Raw genomic sequence first — 20472 nt, 5'->3', positions numbered from 1 at the left:
ATTTGTAGGTATGAAGTTTCGAATGAACCTAATGTTCTAAGCGTAATATCACGATTTGATGTGGTAAATTACCAGAATTACTGAGGATAGAACTATCAAGAATATATGTTCTTGATATGTTCAGAGATTAAGTAGAATGTAAGAGTCGTGTAACATGGCAAATAATGATTATAAAGTCTATGAATCATCATCTTCCATTAAAAATTTAGCATGACTTACTGTAATATAATCACGTTGGCCTGACGTCATTATATTATACTAACTCATGCTTCAATTTCCAACATTTCTTCAAAACATTTATAATTTAAACTTGAATTTTACTGAATATAGAAACTAAAATAGTTTCCTTTATAAAGATATCGCAAAGAGATACTTAATTGTAGACAAGAATCGTTATGAAAATATCTTCAGAAATATAGAGGATATTTATAACGACATTTTGGAATTTCTAAGTTCGAAGGTTGATGAAGAAAAATTTTCCGCAAGCTTTTAACATAACTTCGGAGCAAGATATTCTCTAAAGATTTCATCGAATCCAGAATTACTTGGATTCTTTGAATATAGGGTTTGGTCCTTGTATTTGTCCTTGGTCTCCTCCATGGTTAGCTCAATCCGTTTTTCAGTTCCAAATTTTCTTTTGAGCTTTTCCAACGTACCATTCTTTATTATCAAACTTTTGGCCATTGAGACCATCTACAATTTTGATGTTTTCTCTGCATTTAATGCAGCCTTATTTGATTCATCGGTTATCAATCCGAGATGGTTTCAAGAAATTTCATTTTTAGATGATTAAACGGTGATTGTAATCGTCAACGGATCTAATGGTTGATGAATAGGCGTTGTTGATTTCAAAAGTAATGAACGATAATTTCGGTGGTTTGATGTGATAATTCATCATAGAATATAAATGAATATAATTCATGAATGTAGTGATCTTTAGGAAGATTACACTTGCTAAAGCTTTACTTGGATTCCGTTATGTTCAAATCAGAATAGGTAATTAAATTTGTATGAAAATGGTTGTTCTTTAGTGAACGGATACATATGTGGATGTAAGTAGTATAGTTACTAATTATTGAATCATAATTTGAAGAATGTACACTGTAAGATATTGATGTGAGATATAAATATTTCTCGTGTTTTACCTACCCGTTAAAATATTTTCACAATTAACAGTTTGTACAAAAGGATTTTTAATTACAATCTTTATGAAGATATACGTTCATATATGTATTCTTCACGTATAATATAGATTTAATGAGTTAATATACTATTAAAATCATTTGATTTGCGGTTGAAGCGAGAATAAATAATCTTCAAAACTTGAGAGATTACATAATCATCGCAGAATCTTTCTTTAATGAAGTTATGAATCAATACTCCATCGTTCATTGTAATTGATATACCTCGGTATATGATGTTGATGCTCGTGGAATTCTTGTGAAATTCACAAGGCACGAATGATGTTTTCTAAAGAGTTTTGAGTACATCGAAAATGAAAGTGTAAAACCAAACATGTATTTGAATAATACACTTAGTTTATTATGAAATGGAGTTTATTGTGATGAAGCAGTGATTAACGAGGAATGTATATCATAGCATATTAGTGATATGAATTAACCAAGTAGTACATACTATTTAAGATTCACACGTAATAGCTTAATACGAAAAGATTTATTATTGTTCCAAACCATATATATATATATATATATATATATATATATATATATATATATATATATATATATATATATATATATATATATATATATATATATAAAGTATACATATATAATTTTCAGGAAGAATGAGTCAATTCATCTTAACTCATTATTACTAATATTCCTTGGTATCTATGGGGCGTATGATGTTGATATCCGAGGTACAGATTATGGTGTTTGTTGTTGGTGAAGCTGATGTTGTTGGTGGTGATGCTGTTGGTACTGGTGGTGATGCTGGTTATGCTGCTGGTGCTGTTGCTGGTGCTCGTAGGTTTCGCACCATATTCTCCAGAGCCACCACTCGAGCGCGAAGCTCATTGACTTCTTCTATTATTCCGGGGTGATTGGCGGTTCGGACAAGTGGATGAATAAGATCTAGAATTTTAGATATTATATATTCGTGACTGGATACCCTGGAAATGAGGGTGAAAATAGTGTTCCGAACGGGTTCGCCGGTAAGTGCTTCTGGTTCTTCACCAAGAGGTGAATTCGGTTGGTGGAAGGGATCACCTTCTTCTTGTCTCCATTGATTAAGTTTACTATGAACCCATCCCCAATTCATCCAAAATAGATGATGACTAATTGGTTGGTTCATTCCGGTTACGCTGCCATTGGAGCTCGAGGAGTTCGAGGAATCATGTGAGAAATCCATATTATCTGATCGGAATAAGGGTTTTTGTTATGAGATGAGTGTTGAATATTGAATGATATATTTGTCTTCTTGATATACGTATATATAGCAAAAAGATTTCCGTAATTTACGGAGGAAATTTAGGAAAAGTGTTAGACAAAGTTTATTAAGATAGATATGATAAGATATAATAAGATATGATGTGTCTATAATCCAATAATAGCAGTATGACGTGTCGAGATCATAAAATGATAAGTATGTAATCTGATAATCTTTCGATTAAAGACTTTTAATTCGCAATGGCCTATTCAGGTCTAGGGGCTTGAGCTATAGGATCCTTTAAATCGGTAATCCAAACCCTTCCATTCTAGAGTTTCGTAGACGCCATCCGTCAAGAAAATTCAATAACGAGAAATAAAAGGTATAAAAGTAATGAATGTGAGTAGTGATGACATTATAATGTCTTTGAGATTCTCGATAACTCAATGACATTTTTCGGTTCGCAAACTGATGCATAAAGGCATAAAGCATATAGATACGTGATATAACAGGGAGTTATATACGTTTGAGTATGAATAGTAACAAATATAGGAGTTTCAAAAATTCATGGATAATATTTCATGTAATACATATGTAATACACAAAACCATGATAAATGACATAGGAATGTCGAGAACGGTGTCGCATTTAAATGTGGTGGCGAAATTGAATACTACTTAGGAGAATGAGCAGAGTTCTTAGATTGGCTCGGCATTCTAAGATAAGTAAAGTTTCTAAAGTATAGTGTAGCATTTAATAGTTAAAGACAACAATTAAAGGCACTATAGTCAAAGGAAGTTGTAGTCCTACATTGCTAAGGTACCTAATTGTATAAGGCACACATAAGACGCAATCCTGGTTCTCTACAACAACCTGCTCTGATACCAATCTGTATTACAGATTGGGGTTAAAACCCAAACAGTGCCTTGCCTACTAATAGGGTGACCACTGAGCGTACCTCAGACTCTGATTTTACAGCCCGCGTCACCGCTATTATTTGGCCAACCATAAAAGGATCGCAAGGAGTAAGAGCCAATGCTTCGTCACAGGTAACACTGTGAGAACCCCCTCTACGATTAACCCGTAAAAAAGGCGTTAAACCAGCTCCGATGCCAATCTGTCACACCCCCAAAATGGACCAGGGGTAATTGTGACCAATCATATCATAACACAGTTGTATAAGTGAGAACGACTCTAAATGAGACATTTTATTTATTAAATAAATAGCGGAAGCATTATTCAAAGTTTTACATCATAAGAGTACAGTAAATGGAAAATGTCTTAAACAAAATGATAAATATGAATGATGGACTCCATGCAAGCAACAAAGCATACATCAATCATCTAGTAGCAAGTAGCAGCTAGCTCAATCATCTCCTGAGACAAAACACGCTTAAAGTGTCAACCAAAAAGGTTGAGTGAAATTCATAGATTTATAAATAATATCCAAAGTTTTAGACCACAAGATTTAGTTTAAATTTGATTGATATAGAAATATCAATCTAAAAGTGTTGCTGCATTTTGTAATATCGCTACTAAACAAGTTTACCCTATGACACCTTGTACTGTCAGTGTCGTGGAATCATTATTATGTAACCAAGGACCAACGGTCGAATGGTTAGAGACGTTACTCTCAATAGGCCTACTCACAATAATTAAGTTTGCATTTAAACGTAGCAATTAACGATATTACGGTAGGGATTTAGCATGAATCAAAGCATGACAACATAGTTAACAATTTAGTACTTGTGTCTAAGCGTAAAACAGTTATAAAGCAAGCATGTGTCTCACCCCAAAAGTTATAAAACAGTTATGAAACAGTAAAAAGTGGGGCTATGAAGTTCACCTTAGTAGCACACGAAAAAATTGAACGGAAGGACGTGACCGAGATCTCAACCTAGAGATAGAACGTATGATCAGACATTGCCTAACAGACAATAGTATATAGTACTATATTGATAGTAATGGTTCACTAAAGAATTTCCATTTTCGGAAGGTTACTATTTATGGAAAGTTTTCACTTATAGTAATTTTCCAATTTTAGAAAGTTCGGGTTAATCTTTAGCAAGACGTTGTATAACTTTACTCAAACTTCGTTGCTATCAAATAAGTCAGGAATGACCAGATGTAACCGGGGGCCCAGGATTCTTGACCAGAATCTAAGTCATGGCATTCGAGATCCACAAGCTTACCCATAAATGGCAACCTAGACATCATTCACTTATGACCGTGAGTAGCGATGAAGTTCACATGAATTGTACATTATCTTTGATTAACCTTCACTTTAGGTGTATACACACAACGAATTATTAATGTACTTAATAATCATATATGTGATAATATAACCTAATTATTATTTAATATTTAGTTATTATACCTTAGTATGTCTTATATATATTAAATATAATTACCTTTAAATAAATACCTAAATTACTTCAAAAATAATAGTGTTTTATTAATCGAACATTATTAAAAAATGTCTAAATAATAAATTAAATATCTAAAAATTACATACATAATTTTTATAGTCTTAGTTAATCATATATATTAGTAGAAAAATTTAAGAAAACATTTTTATTATATTTTTGTATTTATTTTTGTTTTTACCCTTAATGTATTCACAAAATAATTTTAATTCTACATAATTACTAAATAAACCCAAATAATTATTTTTATAATTTTCATAAGTTTCTATCAGTCTAATAACCTGTAGAAAAATATTTAAAAAAATATTTTTTTTATTATTTTATATTTATTCTTAATTTACCTTCGAATTACATAATAATAGAGTTTAATTATATAATAAATACCAATTCAACCCAAGTAATTATTTTTATAATTTTTTCAGATCTATATAAGTTTTAAAAACTCAGAAAAAAATTATATATATTTTATTTTTGGTTAAAAGTATTTATTACAAATTTTACATTGTTTTTACTTTTAAACACTACATAATTCGTATTTAATTATAAATAATATTCCATAAATTATCAAAATTATTTTTATGCATAATAACACTTATAATACTAATTATAACATATAAACATAATTAATTTCAAATTTTACAACGAATATACAATAAATATAAATATAAATGACAATATTGAAAAAAATTAATAAAAATAGAAAGTACCTCAAATTTTCTTCAAGGTTTTGAGATAATTACTTAAGTTTTTGTGTTTGACAAGAAAAAATGAATGAGGAGCCATGTATTTATAGGTAAAAAATGGTTAGTGAAAAGAAAAAAAAATAATAAAATAAAGGTGCCAATTTTGACAAAATAATAAAAACATGTTAAAAATGTTTTTAATAAGTTTTTGTTTTTGAAAATATTTAGTCAAAATTCATGGGCTCATTATTTAATTTATAAAAAAAATCTTATTTCTTTTTATTTTTATTTTTTTATAAGCTAAAAATATATATAATGATTAAAATAACTTATCATTTAATTAATAATTATGTTACATATAGTTTTAAATATAATACTCATTAATATTAACTAAAGTTATTTTATATAATTAGTGTAAACTTTAGTTAACAGAACATGTCGACTAAAAATAAATATTTGATCAACGTCGAATTTAATTACGTATGGATAACAACCCTATAGTCAAATTAGTCAATTCAGGTATGGAAATATGAGGGTTGTTATAGTACCTACCCGTTAAAAGAAATTTCGTCCCGAAATTTAGTTGTTGCCATTAATCGGTGTTGTTCGTACATAGACGAGGATATTTACGTTTTATTTAGTTTTCACGTTCCCAGGTATGCTCGGGGCCTTGCGTGAATTACAACGGATAGAATATTGTTCTGTTTCAAGAATTAAAATCATACATACCATAATTTCTACAAGTTCTTCTACGAAGTGCATTTTATTATTAATGCGGAGATCATTCAAAATGATGATGTTATACAAGTCATTTCAGTAAATTGGATATATAAAATGTGTTGTGAATAATATCGAGCTCATTTAAACCTTGAGCGTTTATGCCATAATGTTAGGGTAGACAAAACAGAGAGTAGTTCATGAAAATTATAATCAAGAAGTTTGATAGAGATCATCATTGTTTACAACAAGAATATTGTAATGATGAATATAAGTTGAAGAATAAAGTTTTATCACTATTGAATAATATGGATAGAACGATTCGATTATAGAAAGAGTATAAACGAAGCTATCGTAAAAGAGTGAATGAGTAAATTAAATGTTCGCCTTAACTTTTGACGTAGTCACGATTGATTTCCGGAATTCAAGGGATTAAAGGAAATCTTCGTAATCTATAAGATTTGATTATCCGGTATTTACGTAATTTTGGGATTTCTTTGATTAAATGCGGTGAATTACCTCGATTGCTGTGTTTGGAAAGTTTACTATAAATTAGCTTCTTCCGTTTCATTATCTTCACCACTTCTATACTTTCTTCCTAGATTTATACTTCCAAAAGATTTGTTAATATGCTCAATCCCGATGGAAATTTGAGGGTTGTTATATAATCTAACAAAGTCACTAGCGTACTAGTGGTTATGTGTGTTTTGGTTGAGCGAGAGGTCACGGGTTCGAGCCCGGTCTATGGCATTTTTTTTAGAAAGCTTGTTCTTCAAAGGTTGTACTCTATTTTTATTATTATTATTATTATTATTATTATTATTATTATTATTATTATTATTATTATTATTATTATTATTATTATTATTATTATTATTATTATTATTATTATTATTATTATTATTATTAATATTATTATTATTATTATTATTATGTTTACTATGATTTTTGTAGTTAATATAATTATTATCATCATTATCATTAATATTAGTATTATCACTAACAATATTAAAACTATTATTATAAGAGTTATTATTATTATTATTATAATTATTATTATTATTATTATTATTATTATTATTATTATTATTATTATTATTATTAGCAAATCATTATTTTCAAAACTATCATTTTAACAAATATATATTTTGTATATAAAAAATATACTTGGTACATATACTATAACCTTATTAATATCACATATACATATATATTAAACCTAATAACATTGTTTACATAAATATTTACATATAAAAAGTTTTTGATTTAACAAAATAATACTAATTATATAGATATATATATATGTATTAGTATAACTATATGTATAAATATAAAAATACAAAATATATATATATATATATATATATATATATATATATATATATATATATATATATATATATATATATATATATATATATAACCTTTGAAATAACAAAAATATTACTAAATTAAATAAGTAATATACATAAACTAGTTTAATTATTATTACATGTTAATTATATGTGTTAATATATATACTTGATATAGGTTCGTGAATTCGAGGCCAACCCTGCATTGTGCAGTTTCGTCGTATGAATTTTTTTACTACAAAATATCATATTGTGAGTATCATTACTCCCTTTTTAAATGCTTTTGCAATATATATTCTTGGAACTGAGAATACATGCGCTGTTTTAATAACTGTTTTACGAAATAGTCACAAGTAATTGAAACTACATTATATGGTTGAATAGATCGAAGCCGAATATGCCCCTTTTAGCCTGGTAATCTAAGAATTAGGGAACCAAACCCCTAATTGACGCGAATCCTAAAGATAGATCTATTGGGCCTAACAACCCCCATCCGTTGTTGCGGATGCTTTAGTACTTCAAAATTTATCATGTCCGAAGGGAGTCCCGGAATGATGGGGATATTCTATATGCATCTTCTAAATGTCAGTTACTAGGTGTTCACTGTGACAACCCGTAAATTTTCGAAAAAATTTAAACAAAAATCTTTATATGATTTCATTTAACCTCGACTAATTCCAACAATTCACGAACAATTATTTGTAAATAATTACGCATTAGTTTGATATATTAATATTATTATTATTAATATCATTTTTAAACAAGATATCAATAATTAATATCTTTATTATCAGTATTGTTATTATGAATAAAAAAAATATTGACAAATATTCTTGGAAAAGTAGTAAATCAATTTTTTTATTTTAAAAAAATATATATATAAAAAAAATCCTTAAAATAAATGATTTTTTTTAATAAAATAAATAAATAAATAAATTACTTGTTAATTAAAAATTATAATGGAAAACTACTTTTATTATTTTATTTTGTGCATTATCCCATGACCTAACATTTAATACTTTTGAATTTTAAAATCCCATTAAAAATTAAAATATTTCCTTTTCTTTTAATTATTTTATTCTTTTTACCTAATTTTTTCAAGTATAAATACTCCTCATTTCTCATTCAAACTCACACCAAAATTTCTCTCATTCTCTCTTTGAAGAATTACTACTAGTAAGTATTCTTTTCTTACTTTTTACTTTTTACTTTTTACTTTTTTACTTTTTTACTTTTTACTATTTACTTCAGTTTATTATTTTTTTTACCGAAACATGTAAATAATTTTATAAATTATATGCAATTAAAATTAAAATAAATTACATGTTATAATTAGTAATATATGTTACTAAAAATTATAAAAGTATTTTTATGAATTAATATCTAGGAGTTATAATTAAAATCGAATTAATGAATATATATGTATATACGCACCTAACGTGAAGGTTATAATTAAAGATAGCGTACAAAGACTACAAACATCATCGCTACTTGTGGCCTAGGGTGATCCTTGTTACCATTATGGGACGCTTGTGGATCTCGAATGCCAAGACTTAAATTCTGGTCAAGAGATCATGGGCCGCTCGGTAACAATAGATCATTCGAGTGACTTGCATGTTAGCGACGAAGTTTGGGCGAGATTGTACAACATCTTTGTTAAAAATTATAACCCGAACATTCTTAAACTAGAAGCTTACTATAAGTGGAAGTTTTTCATAAATAGTAGGTTTCCAAAAATAGAAACTTTTGAGAAATAGGAACTTTTCTCGAAAACCGTCACTGTCAATATAGTTACTATATTAATAAACATACTTTATGTCAAGTTAGACATTAACTAATCAAACGTTATACCTCAAGGTTGATATCCAGATCACTTACTTGCTTTACTTTCATTCTTGCGTGGAATACTTCAACTGCTATTTAATGTGAGTTTTCATATGCTCCCTTTTACTCTTTACATTTTTGGGCTGAGAATACATGCGCTACTTTTATAACTGTTTTTATGAAATGAATACAAATACTAAAACTGATTTTTCGTGAGTTTTCATAGCTCCCTTTTTATCTATATTTTTGGGTTGAGAATACATGCGCTACTTTTATAACTGTTTTTATGAAATGAATACAAATACTAAAACTGATTTTTCGTGAGTTTTCATAGCTCCCTTTTTATCTATATTTTTGGGCTGAGAATACATGCGCTACTTTTATAACTGTTTTTATGAAATGAATACAAATACTAAAACTGATTTTTTTGTGAGTTTTCATAGCTCCCTTTTTATCTATATTTTTGGGCTGAGAATACATGCGCTACTTTTATAACTGTTTTTATGAAATGAATACAAATACTAAAACTGACTTTTTTGTGAGTTTTCATATGCTCCCTTTTACTCTTTACATTTTTGGGCTGAGAATACATGCGCTACTTTTATAACTGTTTTTATGAAATGAATGCAAATACTAAAACTGATTTTTCGTGAGTTCATCTGCTCCCTTTTTATATATTTTTGGGCTGAGAATACATGTGCAACTTTTATAACTGTTTTACACGTATCAAATATTAAACTGTGATATGTTGGGCTATGACCAGCAAGTCCCCAACTGACAAGTATAAACGATAACTTGTACGGGGCAAACTTGAAAGTCTAGTCTAAATATCAGTACCAACTATTAAACTGTGATATGTTGGGCTATGACCAGCAAGTCCCCAACCGACAAGTATAAACGATAACTTGTACGGGGTAAACTTGAAAGTCTAGTCTAAATATCAGTACCAACTGTTAAACTATGATATACCCGGCTATGTCTGACTAATTCCCTACAGTGATATTTTTAATTGCTGCGGCATTCTTAATTATTGGGGATAGGCCTATCGGGAGTAACGTCCCCGATACATTTGACTAAGTCTTTGTATTACTTGATAATGAAATTAAACGACAAGGACAGAACAACTTGTCACGGGGCAAACAACGTTTAGTCTAAATATCACGCACTGGCATAACTTTTTGATCCTGCGGTAGATCAACTTGACTAGATCTGAGTGATCTACTTATGAAAACAAATCTTGTGGTCTAACACTATTACTGAAATCATTATTTATGACAAACCTATGAACTCACTCAACCTCGTGTTGACTTTTTAAGCATGTTTATTCTCAGGTACTTAAGTATTGCTTCCACTGTATATCTGCTGCTTTGATGATGATTGCTTGCTATACTTGGAGTCTTCATTACATATCATATCAATTAAAGACATTTAATGTTCTATATACAATGTAATCTATTTATCTTCCGCTGCAAAACTCAATAAAACGTCTCATATAGAGTCGATCTCATTTATACAACTGTGATTTGATATAATTAGTCACAAATACCCCAGGCCCTATTTGGGGGTGTGACAGATTGGTATCAGAGCAGGTTGTTGTAGAGAACCAGGATTGCATTTTATGTCTGCCTTATACAATTAGGTACCTTAGCAATGTAGGACTACAACTATTCTTGACCATAGTGCCTTTAATTGTTGCCTTTAACTGTTAAATGCTACCCTATACTTTAGAAACTTTACTTATCTTAGAATGCCAAGCCAATCTAAGAACTCTGCTCATTCTAATAAGTACTATCCAATTCCGCCACCATATTTAAATGCGACACCATGATTTCTGAAATTCTCGACATTCCTTTGTCATCTATCATGGTTTTGTGTATTACATATGTATTACATGAAATGTTATCAATGATTCTTGAAAACTCTACTATTCATATTCATTACTTTCAAAATCTTTGATTTCTCATTATTTTTTATCATTGAATTTTCTTGACGGATGGCGTCTACGAAACTCTAGAATGGAAGGGTTTGGATTACCGATTTAAAGGATCCTATAGCTCAAGCCCCTAGACCTGAATAGGCCATTACGAATTGAAAGTCTTTAGTCGAAAGATTATCAGATTACATACTTATCTTTTTATGATCTCGACACGTCATACTACCATTATTGGAATATAGACACATCATATCTTATTATATCTTATCATATCTATCCTAGTAAACTTTGTCTACCACTTTTCCTAAATTTCCTCTGTAAATCACGGAAATCTTTTTGCTATATATACGTATTCAAGGAGACGAATATATCATTCAGTATTCAATACCCATTTCATATCAAACCCTATTCCAAACACATAATATGAATTTCTCGAACTCCTCGAGCTCCAACGGCAGCGTAACCGGAACAAACGAACCAATCAGCCATCATCTAATCTGGATGAATTGGGGATGGGTTCGTAGCCGACTCAATCAATGGAGGCAAGAAGAAGGTGATCCCTTCCACCAACCGAATTCACCTCTTGGCGAAGAACCTGAAGCACTTACCGGCGAACCAGTCCAAAACACTATTTTCTCTCTTCTTTCCAGGGTATCCCATCACGAACATATAATATCGAAGATTCTAGATCTTATTTACCCCCTTGTTCCAACCGCAAATCATCTCGGAATAGTAGAAGAAGTCAATGAGCTTCGCGCTCGAGTGGTGGCTCTGAAGAATATGGTGCAAAACCTACGAACACCAGCAGCAGCACCAACAGCATAACCAGTACCACCAATACCATCAACATCACCACTAACAGCATCAGCTTCACCAACAACAACATCCGCATCCCACGCCTCAACATCACACTCAGTACCTCAAACATCAACATCATACGCCCATAGATACCAAGGAATATTAATAATAATGAGTTAAGATGTATTAACTCATTCTTCGTGAAGAATTATATATGTATACCATATATATATATATATATATATATATATATATATATGATTTGGAACAATAATAAATCTTGCCGTACTAAGCAATTATGTGTGAATCTCAACTAGTATGTACTACTTGGTTAATTCATATCACTAATATGCTATGATGTACACCCTTCGCTAATGACTTAACAATTGTTAATCACTGCTTCAGCACAATAAACTCCATTTCATAATAAATCAAGTGTAACGATGAATGTATCGATTCATAACTTCATTAGCGAAATATTTCGCGACAATTATGACATCTCTAAGGTTTTGGAGATTATTTACTCTAGTTTCAACCATAAATCAAATGATTTTAATATTAACTCATTAAATCCATGATTATATCTGAAGAATACATATATGAACGTATATTTTCATAAAGATTGTAAATTCTGTTGTACAAACTGTTAATTGTGAAAATATTTTAACGGGTAGGTAATACCCGAGAAATATTTACATCTCACATTAATACACTGTACATTCTTCAATTTCGATTCATAAATCATTAATTATACGCACTACCTTCACAATGATACACAATCATCTTCATACAAAATCAATTACACATTCTGAAATTAACATATCGGAATTCAAGTAAAGCTTTAGCAGGTGTTATCTTCCTCAAGATTACTACATTCATGAATTATATTCATTCGTATTCTGCAATGAATTATCACATCAAACCACCGAAATTATCATTCATTACTTTTGAAATTAACAACGCCTATTCGTCAACCATTAGATCCGTTGACGATTACAATCAGCGTTTAATCATCTAAAAATAAAATTTCTTGAAACCATCTCGAATAGATAACCAATGATTCAGATATGGTAGTATTAAATGCAGAGGAAACAAAAGAATTGTCCTCGTCATTGGATCTTAGAAATTCTAAGATATCACCGTATCTTTCGTTATAAATATCCTCTATATTTCTGAAGATATTTTCATAACAATTCTTGACCGCAATTAATTGTCTCCTTGCGATATCTTTATCACATCATAAAGGAAACTGTTTTAGTTTCTATATTCTGTAAAATTCAAGTTTAAATTATGAATGATTTGAAGTAGTGTTGGGAATTGAAGCATGAGTTAGTATAATATAATGACGTCAGGCCAACGTGATTATATTACAGTAAGTCTTGCTAAATTTTTAATGGAAGATAATGATTCATAGACTTTATAATCATCATTTTCCATGTAACACGGCTCTTACATTTAAACTCTAAAACATATCAAGAAAATATTTTTCTTGATGATTCGGTCTTTTCCGGATATTCTGGTAATTTGACAAATCAAATCGTGCTATTTCCTTTCCTTTCTACTTTGTATATTATGATTATTCGAAACTTCAAACCTATGAATTCTAGACCATTACTCGCTTTACTTAGAGTCGAGAGGAGAACAAAAAGGCAAAGAACTTTGACATATAAGGGAAAATATAAAGCCCGATAACAACACGGAAATTACAAACCGTGTATATCAATGCGTATAGCAATATAAAGACACGGGAGAACTAAAAACACAATAAATCCTAAAGCATAATAGAAGTAAACAGACTCCTTTGGTGGGAGTTGGAAAAGAAGGAAGATTGTGGCGATAACCAATATAAGGTCAAGAACAAGAACTGGATTGAACATATTAACAAATCTTTTGGAAGTATGAATTAAGAAAGAAAGTATAGAAGTGGTGAAGATAATGAAATGGATGAAGCTAATTTATAGCGAAATTCCAGACACAGCAATCGAGGCAATTCACCGCATTTAATTAAAGAAAGTCCTAATTTCCGTAATTACCGAAAAATCAAATCTTATAAAGATTTCGAAGATTTCTTTAATTCCTTTAAATCCGGAAATCAATCGTGACTACATCAAAAGTTAAAGCGAACAATTAATTTTCTCATTTACTCTTTTGCGATAGCTTCGTTTATACTCTTTCTATAATCGAATCGTTTTATCCACATTATTCAAAAGTGATAAAACTCTATTTTTCAACTCATATTCATCATTACAATATCCATGTTGTAAACAATGACGATCTCTATCAAATTTCATGACTATGATTTTCATGAACTCCTCTCTGTTTTGTCTGCCCTAATATTGCAGCATAAACGCTCAAGGTTTTAAATGAGCTCAATATTATTCATAACACATTTCATGTATCCAATTTACTGAAATGACTTGCATAACATCATCATTTTGAATGATCTTTGCATTAATGATAAAATGCACTTCGTAGAATTTATGGATCGTAAGATTTAAACTCTAGAAACAAAACAATATCCTATTAGTTGGAATTCACGAAAGGCCCCGAGCATACCTGGGAACGTGAAGACCAAATAAAACGAAAATATCCTCACCTGTTTACAAACAACGCTGACTGATGGCAACAACTAAATTTCGGGACGAAATTTCTATTAACAGGTGAATACTGTGACAACCCGTAAATTTTCGGAAAAATTTAAACAAAAATCTTTATATGATTTCATTTAACCTCGACTAATTCCAATAATTCACGAACAATTATTTGTAAATAATTACGCATTAGTTTGATATATTAATATTATTATTATTAATATCATTTTAAACAAGATATCAATAATTAATATCTTTATTATCAGTATTGTTATTATGAATAAAAAAAATATTGACAAATATTCTTGGAAAAGTAGTAAATCAATTTTTTTATTTTAAAAATATATATATATATAAAAAATCCTTAAAATAAATGATTTTTTTTAATAAAATAAATAAATAAATAAATTACTTTTTAATTAAAAATTATAATGGAAAACTACTTTTATTATTTTATTTTGTGCATTATCCAATGACCTAACATTTAATACTTTTGAATTTTAAAATCTCATTAAAAATTAAAATATTTCTTTTTCTTATAATTATTTTATTCTTTTTATCTAATTTTTTCAAGTATAAATACTCCTTATTTCTCATTCAAACTCACACCAAAATTTCTCTCATTCTCTCTTTGAAGAATTACTACTAGTAAGTATTCTTTTCTTACTTTTTACTTTTTACTTTTTACTTTTTTACTTTTTACTATTTACTTCGGTTTATTATTTTTTTACCGAAACATGTAAATAATGTTATAAATTATATGCAATTAAAATTAAAATAAATAACATGTTATAATTAGTAATATATGTTACTAAAAATTATAAAAGTATTTTTATGAATTAATATGTAGGAGTTATAATTAAAATCGAATTAATGAATATATATGTATATACGCACCTAACGTGAAGGTTATAATTAAAGATAGCGTACAAAGACTACAAACATCACCGCTACTTGTGGCCTAGGGTGATCCTTGTTACCATTATGGGACGCTTGTGGATCTCGAATGCCAAGACTTAGATTCTGGTCAAGAGATCCTGAGCCGCTCGGTAACAATAGATCATTCGAGTGACTTGCATGTTAGCGACGAAGTTTGGACGAGATTGTACAACATCTTTGTTAAAAATTATAACCCGAACATTCTTAAACTAGAAGCTTACTATAAGTGGAAGTTTTTCATAAATAGTAGGTTTCCAAAAATAGAAACTTTTGAGAAATAGGAACTTTTCTCGAAAACCGTCACTGTCAATATAGTTGCTATATTAATAAACATACTTTATGTCAAGTTAGACATTAACTAATCAAGCGTTATACCTCAAGGTTGATATCCAGATCACGTACTTGCTTTACTTTCCTTCTTGCGTGGAATACTTCAACTGCTATTTAATGTGAGTTTTCATATGCTCCCTTTTACTCTTTACATTTTTGGGCTGAGAATACATGCGCTACTTTTATAACTGTTTTTATGAAATGAATACAAATACTAAAACTGATTTTTCGTGAGTTTTCATAGCTCCCTTTTTATCTATATTTTTGGACTGAGAATAAATGCGCTACTTTTATAACTGTTTTTATGAAATGAATACAAATACTAAAACTGATTTTTCGTGAGTTTTCATAGCTCCCTTTTTATCTATATTTTTGGGCTGAGAATACATGCGCTACTTTTATAACTGTTTTTATGAAATGAATACAAATACTAAAACTGATTTTTTTGTGAGTTTTCATAGCTCCCTTTTTATCTATATTTTTGGGCTGAGAATACATGCGCTACTTTCATAACTGTTTTTATGAAATGAATACAAATACTAAAACTGATTTTTTTGTGAGTTTTCATATGCTCCCTTTTACTCTTTACATTTTTGGGCTGAGAATACATGCGCTTCTTTTATAACTGTTTTTATGAAATGAATGCAAATACTAAAACTGATTTTTCATGAGTTCATCTGCTCCCTTTTTATATATTTTTGGGCTGAGAATACATGCGCAACTTTTATAACTGTTTTACACGTATCAAATATTAAACTGTGATATGTTGGGCTATGACCAGCAAGTCCCCAACTGACAAGTATAAACGATAACTTGTAGGGGGTAAACTTGAAAGTCTAGTCTAAATATCAGTACCAACTATTAAACTGTGATATGTTGGGCTATGACCAGCAAGTCCCCAACCGACAAGTATAAACGATAACTTGTACGGGGTAAACTTGAAAGTCTAATCTAAATATCAGTACCAACTGTTAAACTATGATATACCCGGCTATGTCCGACTAAGTCCCTACAGTGATATTTTTAATTGCTGCGGCATTCTTAATTATTGGGGATAGGCCTATCGGGAGTAACGTCCCCGATACATTTTACTAAGTCTTTGTATTACTTGATAATGAAATTAAACGACAAGGATAGAACAACTTGTCACGGGGCAAACAACGTTTAGTCTAAATATCACGCACTGGCATAACTTTTTGATCCTGCGGGAGATCAACTTGACTAGATCTGAGTGATCTACTTATGAAAACAAATCTTGTGGTCTAACACTATTACTGAAATCATTATTTATGACAAACCTATGAACTCACTCAACCTCGTGTTGACTTTTTAAGCATGTTTATTCTCAGGTACTTAAGTATTGCTTCCACTGTATATCTGCTGCTTTGATGATGATTGCTTGCTATACTTGGAATCTTCATTACATATCATATCAATTAAAGACATTTAATGTTCTAAATACAATGTAATCTATTTATCTTCCGCTGCAAAACTCAATAAAACGTCTCATATAGAGTCGATCTCGTTTATACAACTGTGATTTGATATAATTAGTCACAAATACCCCAGGCCCTATTTGGGGGTGTGACATTCACCATCTGAATAATTTTTATGCACTTGCGAGTGTAAGGATATTTATGAAAATGAGAATCTTGTGGTCTATTAAAATGATGGAAATGAATGATTACGATAAACTAATGAACTCACCAACCTTTTGGTTGACACTTTAAAGCATGTTTATTCTCAGGTATGAAAGAAATCTTCTGATGTACATTTTCTCATTTTAGAGATATTACTTGAAGTCATTCATGGCATATTTCAAAAGACGTTGCATTCGAGTCATTGAGTTCATCAAGATTATTATTAAGTCAATTATACTTGGATATATTATGAAATGGTATGCATGCCTGTCAACTTTCGATGTAAATGAAAGTTTGTCTTTTAAAAATGAATGCAATGTTTGTAAAATGTATCATATAGAGGTTAGAACCTCGCAATGGAATCATATGTTATTGTATTCGTCTAGGTGGATTTGGACAGGTCACTACATGTGGTATCAGAACTGGTTTAAGCTGTGTCATCGGCTTAATCGTAGAGGGTGTTCTCACAGTGTTACCTGTGACGAAGCATTGGCTCTTACTCCTCGCGGTCCGAATATAGTTGGTTTTGTCGAGAGGCAGAGCCGTAAAATCAGTGTCTGAGGTACGCTCAGTGGTCACCAGGCAGTTAGCTGGGAAGGCACTAAGTGGGATGCGTCCCCACATGCGACATGTGGTATCAGAGCGGTGGTCTTAGCGAACCAGGTCTTGCATTAGTGTGTCTAACTGATAGATATTAAGATGCATTAATGAGTCTGGACTTCGACCGTGTCTGCATGTCAAAAGTTTTGCTTATCATTTCTTGTCAGAAATTACCTGCTTATCATTCTTAGGGAATCACTTGCTTATCATTCTTAATCTAGACATATCTTACTGCATTGATTGCATGAATAGTGTATAGACAAAATTCATATCTTAGCATATATGATAATTCATATCCTAGCGTATCTGTTACTGTAGATTTGCCTGACATATGCCGTAAATTCCTCCATAATCTATGAAAGCTTTTGTTCTATATATATATATAGATATTCTATATAATTAGAATACCATCCGATAGCTTAAAATCATTTCATATTGAAAAATCCTTTATTCGAAAGTATGAAATGGGACTCGTCACTAGTTCAAGTTCTTCGGAACCCGACAGCTATTCCGACATGGATGTTCACCTAAGCTCCGGAGGCAGCGTCACCAGAATGAATCAACCAATCAACCATCCCCAATTCATCTGATGGGTTCGTGGTATAGTAAATCATTGGAAACAAGAAGAAGGTGATCCCTTCCATCCACCACATTTTCCTCTTGACGAAGAACCTGAAGCACTTACCAGCGAACCTATCCGTAATACCATTTTCTCTCTCATTTCCAGAGTATCTCTTCATGATTATACACTATCTCAAAGTCTAAACCTTATCCATCTGCTCGTTCTGACCGAAAATTATTCCAGAGTAATACAAGAAGTCAACGAACTTCGCGCCCGAGTTGAAGCCTTGGAAAATATGGTACAAAACGTACCAGCTTTAGCAATATCACCGGCACCAACAATACCACCAACAACAACATCTGCATCACGTGCCTCAACATCGCAATCTATACCCGAGCATAATCTTCATCGGTTATCTTTGTTCTACGTATCGTTCTACATCATTTATCTTCGTTCTTCATGACGATTATGTAATCTCTAATGTTTTAAAGATTATTTATTCTAATTCCAACCGAAAAATCAAATGAGATTAATATCATATTAACTCATTAAATCTATATTACATCTAAAGAAAATATATATATGTAAGTATATTTTCATAAAGATTGTAGTTAAAAATTCTTTTGTACAAACTGTTAATGGTGAAAATATTTTAACGGGTAGATAATACCCGAGGAATATTTAGATTTCACATTAGTAAGTTACACTGTACATTCTTCGAATCTGATTCAACAGTCATTTACTATTCTATTTACATCCACATATATACGAATCCATTCACTGCAGAGTAACCTTTTTCATTCAATTTCATATTTGGATTTTGACTTATCAGAATCCAACAAGTGGCATAATGAAGAAAACATTTGACAAAAATAAAATTTGTTAGAAACTAACAAATTAACTATGAGAAATTTTGTTAAGAAACCACGCTAACAAAATCCTAGCTAACTGTTCCTAGCTAACTGCTAATTCCTTATTACATTTTAATTATCGCAATTTAATTCTCGCAATTTTATTTATCGTCATTTAATTTCTTTTAGTTATTTTACGCACTTTATTTATCGTCATTTAAATACTGTTATTTATGCATTTTAAATGTCGGGACACGTATACAATGTTTTGACATATCATATCGACGCATCTATATTTATTATTTGGAATACCCATAGACACTCTATATGCAGTAATGTTCGAGTTAGCTATACAGGGTTGCGGTTGATTCTAAAATAATATATACTTTGAGTTGTGATCGAGTCTGAGACATGTATACAATGGGTCACGATACGTATTAATTAATTCAAATATTATACATATATGAATTGTTGAATTACTAACTGTGGACTACTAACTGTGGACTACCAACATTGGATAATTAAAATGAATTAAAATATTGATTAAAACATATGAAACTAAACATTTCTTCAAGTTTGCCACTTGATTTCATCTTAAACCTCATTTGCATCTTGACGATTACAATCTGCGTTCAAATTTTTCATGATTCTTGAAAACACCTCACTCGAGAGGATGAACTAACCGAACTTCATCTACGGAAGAAAAGATTGATGCATAAAGTTATGCACCTGAAAACACTCGGAACCTGAGTAAACGTTTAACACGTATCTGTACTAGCTCCTTTGGCGTTGTTATTACCGAAAATAACTTTGCAATCCCTTTCCAAAGTAGCCA

This window comes from Rutidosis leptorrhynchoides, chromosome 1 (assembly GCF_046630445.1).
Source record: "Rutidosis leptorrhynchoides isolate AG116_Rl617_1_P2 chromosome 1, CSIRO_AGI_Rlap_v1, whole genome shotgun sequence".
NCBI classification, from domain to species: domain Eukaryota; kingdom Viridiplantae; phylum Streptophyta; class Magnoliopsida; order Asterales; family Asteraceae; genus Rutidosis; species Rutidosis leptorrhynchoides.
The sequence above is the reverse complement of the archived record's forward strand: the minus strand, read 5'-3'. Positions refer to the sequence as shown.